At 39.0% G+C, this 7,199-nt stretch overlaps 1 protein-coding gene across 3 annotated transcripts in view; it reads left to right on the top strand.

Annotated features, from left to right (window-relative positions):
• LOC109473003 (mucin-5AC-like) overlaps positions 1-7,199 on the top strand; it is a 35,702-nt gene that overhangs the window by 11,344 nt on the left and 17,159 nt on the right. The window lies entirely within an intron of this gene.

Raw genomic sequence — 7,199 nt, forward strand, 5'->3', positions numbered from 1 at the left:
CTCTACCTGGGTCCCCGGCGGTGACAGTTGCCAGATCTGTACTTGCCGTGGCCCTAACTACTTCACTTGTGAGCACGTGTACTGTGAACCTGTAGAGCAGCCCGTCTGCGAAGGTTACTGTAAAGTCATGAGGAATGTGGCCGACTTCGACCCTTGCTGTCCAGAGTACGAGTGCGGTAAGAATTTCTTTATTTTCTTCTAATGGCCAGTGGCGTCGTGCGGCGTAGTGGTTAGAGCGTTCGGCGCTCAAACAAGGAGACCCGGGTTCGATCCCAGGTGTAGGAACTGACACGGCCTTCATTGTCTCTCGAGACAGGAGGATGCCAACAACAATGTTCACCGCCTAAATCAAATGAGGCTTAGTTTTTCACGTTAGCCTCTCAAACCTGTATATGATGAGCTTCGTGTTATTACATTTATCTAAGCTGACAACGATTTAAACAGTTAGGGAAAGTAAGAAAATTGATGTTTGAGGTCAGCTAAGGTCATCATTTTATTTCACACAATTTAATGTATAGTAGCTACAGCTCTGGGTTTTTTTTTATATTTTTTTTCTTTCAAAAACTATTTTCTTCAGTCTGTGATATACCCTGCGAACATCCGGATGTACCGGTGTGCGGCTATGGGTATGTGCCGATCAACGTGCAGGATCCAGATGACTGCGCACCTGACTATGATTGCGGTAAGTCAATGTGATTTCAACACGGCATATCTTCGAGGAATCAATTCATGTTCGTGTTTAAATACCTGCGGTTCATTTGGATCCTCAGTCAATGACTAAGGACTCTGGATAGAGTCCGAAACGTCTCAAATTGTACCCAGTTGTTTTGAGTAATTGTGTTTTGGCTATCATATTACCTGGATGTCTAACCTTCATCGACGTATTCAAGGAATCATGCCGATTTTGTCCTGATGAAGTCATGATTAATGCGCCAGTAACATTTCAAAGAGGTTCCGAATTTCTCTTTTTGCATTGTGAATATTTCTTAGTATCTTAGTTTTTTTAATGTCGAACTTTGTTATTTGTAGGAAATGATGTGGGTTTTATTAAATAACTTATAAATTTCAATTTGTTCTGCCATAAATGTGAAGAAAGTAAGTTGTACAAGACATATGGCTAAAAGTTCTTGTTTGTTTTCACAAATAACCATGGGTTGATCTATATACGCCAAAGCAACCAAGGCTAACAACGGTCTATTGTTTAACAGTGTGCGACGTGTCTACTTGTGACCCGAACATCCCTGAGTGTAATCAGTTCGAGGAGTTGACTACCACTGAAACTGACTGTTGCAACATCTACAGCTGCGGTGAGTAGTACATATTATCTTGCAACATTATCTTGCCTATTGAGGGCTTTATGTGCGAAATGGTTCTTAATAAAAGAATACCATGTGGGTTATTGTGGCGTAACGATAGAGCGTTTGGCTCGGAACCAAGAGCTCATGAGTTCGAATCCTGCCACGCCACGGACGTCCTTACTTAACTAAGGTGAAAATTAGTATGTCTGTTGTCCGTCCCTATTATGTTTGTGTTGGTGGCGGCATAAAAATAAATTAGAAAAACTCGAGTGTGCCACCGCCATCTCTTGTAATAAATGTTGAAACAGTAAAATAAAAAATACATTAAATGGCCCAGTTGCAATGGTCCTTTATTTTTGTATGAATTTTTTTTCTTCTTTGTTCATTTTTAGCGCATTCAGGATGTGTGCATGACCATTTCATTGTTCTTATCCTACAGTGTGTGTCGACTGCCCGCCACTGCCAGATATAACATGCGAGGATGTAAGTTCTCTTTGTTTCTCATTTGGTTAGAGTAGAATCTAACTCATTCCATAGTCATCAGCTTAATTTGATAATAATAATAATAATTGTTTATTGATTGATCGATGGGTACAATCTCTAGCATGTGGCAGCGCAACTAAAAAGTAGCGCTGAATTGTATGCTAGTGTTTAAAAACAGAGAAACAAATATTGCACAGTTAACAAATAGACAACTAAACAAGTGAGTATTTCACAGTTAACATATAGGCAACTAAATAAGTGCGTAAAATGAGCTTAACAATATTCACAATATCAACCAATAAGTAATCAATATCATCAGTGTAAAAAATAATAATTTTATAGTATGTTACATGAAAACTAATCTTGATAGGATTGGTCATGGGAGATTTACTATGTGCCATATTTGTTTAATAGGTTCGTAAGATATGGGATCGGGCATGTAAAGAGTGCATGTACGTTTCCTGAGGTTAGAGAGATCAGTTTTGTAATTAAAAGACCAAATTAGTTCTCAATTCTTTAATTTACAACATTTTTCTTTTCCAGGGTTACGAAATAATTGAAGTGCCTTTCAACTTTGGATGTAACTGCACTACCCTTGAATGTGGTATGTCCTTAATTATTCACAATTTCACGAAACGTGTATTCTTGTATTTTGTTACTTACTCATAATCTATTACCGCAACAAAACGCTTATAAAAACTCAATTTTCTTTTGTATTTTGCATTGTGTTCATCCTTTACACTCCAGAGGTCATTGGGTGGGAAATATGCTTCCAACATCGTTGTGTCACATATGTATTATCATCTATACTTTCTACATATTGCTAAGCGAGGACAATGTAATATTTTATATTTTTGTAATTTATCTATTGTAATGTAATAGTTATAAGGTTTCAGATGTGGATCTCACAGGCAGTTTTGCCTTTTTATCCATTAAAGATGTATGTATGTATGTATGTAATTTATAGACATTTCTATGTAATACTATAATAATGGTGTAATTTACAGAATTACAACCGCCTATAACTTGTAAACTTTTAGCATTTGGATTTTTAAATTAACACATTGAATCTCCTTGTTCTCCCTTGCCATTTTACATGCACCTTATTGTAACTATTCAACTACCCAAAACACATAAATTTTGTAAAAAGTGGAACTTTACGTCTCATAATTTACAAAAGAGAAGCCAAACCCTTCAGACATAGTTTTAGAAATAGCTAGAGGTTTTAGACAGTTACCTTTTATTATGTAGATTCTGTACTCTGTTTCAATGCCCTTTTATTTCTTTTGCATTTAGCCCTCGGGCAGGAATTTGAAATAAACTTTACTATTGTAAGAAAGCTGAAATAAAAAAAATGTTTTGCCTTTTCCTTTTCTAGAGCCACTACCAGACTACTGCATCTATATAGACACTGACTTCGTGGACTACCTGAATTCGCTGGGGATACCTCTACCTGACGACGTTTCGACGGAACAAACATTCTACTTGGTACGAAAAATAGGTTCCTCCAGGAGAAAAATTAAAATTTCTATCAAAATTTCATTGCTTAGTATATCTATTTCTATGTAATACTGGTCAAAACCCCTCACTGGGGCATCACGACCAGGGTATACATGTAATTGTTATACGTTTGTAATTGGGTAACATTGCGTATACATTAGTAATACATATAATTGTTGCAGAAGTCTTTCTTTTAAGTGTACCAAATGTCCCTCGTTATCATCAGAATAACTATATGCCAAAGAGAGAAACAATATATATATATGTGTGTGTGTGTGTGTGTGTGTAGTAAAAATCAAGCAATAAAATCGTTTATTTGTAAACACAAGGAAGAACTTGTAGCCATTGGCTTAATTGGATAATATGCATTGTTGTACAATTTACTTTGAATTTTTCTGAACATTTATGGCAGAACAAATTGAGATTGACTCATTTAACATTTTCTTTGTCTCATACGCCTGTAGCCTGGTGACACCTGGAATGCAGCCTTTGAATGCTTGGTATGCGAGTGTCTGGAGACGGTGGTGGAAGAAAACCATTCGCACGGCGGTTCTCTACATGAAATCGAATGTCAACCTACTCAGATTTGCGATGAATCATGTCCATTGCCGGTAAGTGGCTAACTTCTGCATCTGTATCTGTACAGCCGCCCTTCGGCGTAACCTGCTGCACCTAACCTTTGAACATCTTAACTCTAAACATTTAACCCCACACTCAACAGAGGGGGGGGGGCTTCGGGTGGAACTCTCAGGCACTTGAAACTTGGCTCTCCCAGCCACAAGGACAGACAACACTTAAATTCCTGTTCTGAAACAACAGGAACTCTTTGACTAATTTGAATCATCCTTGTCTTGAATTGTCTATCTTTTGCTTCATTTTGGACTTCCCAAAAAATTGTCTTCACTTATTTGCATATCAATCAATAGTTCGTACCTGTGAACCTGCATTTCTCCTGCAGTCTCTTTCTTAGTGTCACTGACGAAGCTACCTGAAACGTCTGACCATTTCCGAAATCATATCCAGTTGCTTGAGTAACTGTTTTTGGCGTATCTTATTACATGGATGTCTAACCTTCACCGACGTGAAGCTCATGTTTGAGCTTTTAAGTGTAAAAGCTCGTGAGGATGCCCCCACTGTACTCGGTGACAGCGAGTTCCACTCTGCGATAGATCTAGGAAAGAATGAGTCTCTGTAGGATTTTAAAATCCAAGTTTTGTCCCGAATGACGTTAAGTGTTGTATGACACATGCATCATGCCCTAACTTTCGTTTTGCTGGATTCTGTTTCAGTGTATGGAGTACCAGCCCAGCACAATCCCAGGGCAATGCTGCGGTATGTGCGTGCGTGTTCCTTGCTGTGTTGTCAATCCTGATGGCTCGGAAACCTTCCATCAAGTAAGTTACTTTCCTACTTTATTATTCATGTAGTAAGAGGTGGTAATTAGTGGTGTAGTTAATGTAGTAGTTAATGCTGATGGCTCGGAAACCTTCCCTCAAGTAAGTTACTTTCCTACTTTATTATTCATGTAGTAAGAGGACACTGACAATGAACCCCCTTTCGATATTAATGATGATTGAATCACTGACCAGTCACCGAGCAAGTGGAACCGAGCTATGATTTTCATCTAGTTGTGTGTTTTAAAACACTTCGACTCCTGTCTGGCCTTATCTATAAATGTGTTTGAGTAAGAATTAACAGAGCAGACCATATGCGAAGGAAAACAAACTAAACATTATGCATTTGCCTTGCAAATGTCAAGTCAAGTCGAAGTTTATTGCACAACGATTGTCACGGGTACAATGTATGGCAAATAATAGAATTACTAGTTGGTATGTGTCTAACATTATGCTATATATATGGTTAACGGACATTGTATCTGATAAAGAACTACTGGCTAGAGAATATTTCGACTCTACATGTACATTCTACATTACGCTAAACTATACACATGAAGGGTACAGTGAGCAGTTGTACCTAATTATACTAAACATGTTCTATGGCAAATGTTACCTTTCTAGTTTTAACTACTGGTATTCAAACCTCCTCCTTCCATCTATCAGGTAAATGAGACGTACGGGCTGCCCGACGACAATTGCACCGTCTGTCAGTGCTATGAGATGCCGGCACCGCCCTTCGGTATGCCTATGGTGATGGACCGCTGTGAACCACACATCTGTATTCCTCAACCTGAGATTCCATATTTCTGCTATCACGAGCCATACAGCATTGAAACCTACTATGAAGGTGGACCTGAGGGATTGTGCTGTGAAAGACAGAGATGTGAGTGTGATAGGGAGGGCTTGGGCTTTCTTGTGGAGCCAGTATGTTATGTTCTTGCTGTTATGTCGTAATGAACCGGTCGCACACTTGACTTTTGAGGAGCTTCATTCTTCATTCTTTCTATTGGTTTTATTATTTATTTATGTGATGATATAGATAATGCAATACAGAGGAATAAAAAATGTAGAGCTCGTGTGGATTAAATATTCTCCGACATGCAGGCACAATACGAGCATCACCAGCAGAGGAAGTGTGCCAACCGCACAACTTTACCGATAAACTCCACTACGACGAGGAAGGATACGACTGTGAGAGTGAAGAAGAAGTCCTGCATACCTACTGTGAGGGCCAGTGTACCTCCCAAGCCACCGTGCACAGTAAGTTTTCTTTTTTTGGCAACACCTAAGGGGCGGGTCCTTTCTTTTACATCTGTGCGCAATGGGGTGTAAGGGCCAATTCGTATTTTCATTCACAAATACAGATAAACGTTTTTGTATGATTAGTTCATGACTAATCTCCATGCAGATCATACGGTGGCTAATGGACACTCCTCTAGCCAATGGATACTACCTTGTCACCATATGATCTGCTTGGAGATTAGTTCATGGCAAGTTGTCGTACAAAATGTCTTCAAGTCTACTTCCTTGAAAATACTATAATCAACAAATTAGATTGGTTTCATCGAAAGTGGCGTTCGTTTCATTTCATTTCATTTTACATTTTTATTTATTTACCCAGGGTAAAACGCAAGGGCGTTTTTCAATGTTCCCGGCGGACAAAGATTTACAAAATATACTTAAGTAAAAAAACAAGAAAACAAAAATACAAAGATACAAATTGTGAGATGTGTTGCAATGTACTTCTTTCTGCTGTGCTGTATCTCTAACTATTACCTCTTTCTTAGAATGCTTTGTTATTAGAGAAAATTCCGAAACTTGTGATTAGCCCACTCGATTGTAACACTTTATCAAAGACTTGTGCTATCCCTTATTATTTGAATAATTATGATATAGATTTGTTAGGTATTTTCAACATTAGATCTTGTTCAACACATTTTATTGTTTGTTACTCTCTTTATGTAGTTTGCCATACATTGTACCATGTGCAATTGTTGTGCAATAAAGTTCTTCTTCTTCTAAATCTTCATCATTCTACCTCTTTCTGGTTACAGCCACTGAGCCATTCTGCCCAGAGGGCTGGCACTCAGAAGACGGTATCAGCTGCTACAAGATCATACACGAGGAACGTGACTATCTAGGAGCGAAGGACAAGTGCGACGAGTTAGGCGGACGGCTTGCAAGCTTTTCAAATGACGAAAAGGAGGTAAGGGACAGACGAGGACAAACTACATGTGTGGTTGACATGTGTACCATATAAACAGATAAACAAACAGTGGGGTCGTGTGGCGCAACGGCAGCGACTCGGAATCAAGAGGTCCCGGGTTCCGGGTTCGAGTCCTGACATGCCACCGATCTTGTGCCCTTGGGAAAGGCACTTCACACGACTTTCCCCACTAGACTCAAGTGAAAATGAGTATTGTCTGTCCAGTATTCGTTTCTATGTGCGGGACACAACACCAGCAACAGCTGCCTCTGTTCCGCGTGTATTGCACTGTTGCAATTTCAATAAATCAAATCA

The sequence above is a fragment of the Branchiostoma belcheri genome, unplaced genomic scaffold, assembly GCF_001625305.1.
Source record: "Branchiostoma belcheri isolate BF01 breed outbred unplaced genomic scaffold, Haploidv18h27 scaffold29, whole genome shotgun sequence".
NCBI lineage: Eukaryota > Metazoa > Chordata > Leptocardii > Amphioxiformes > Branchiostomatidae > Branchiostoma > Branchiostoma belcheri.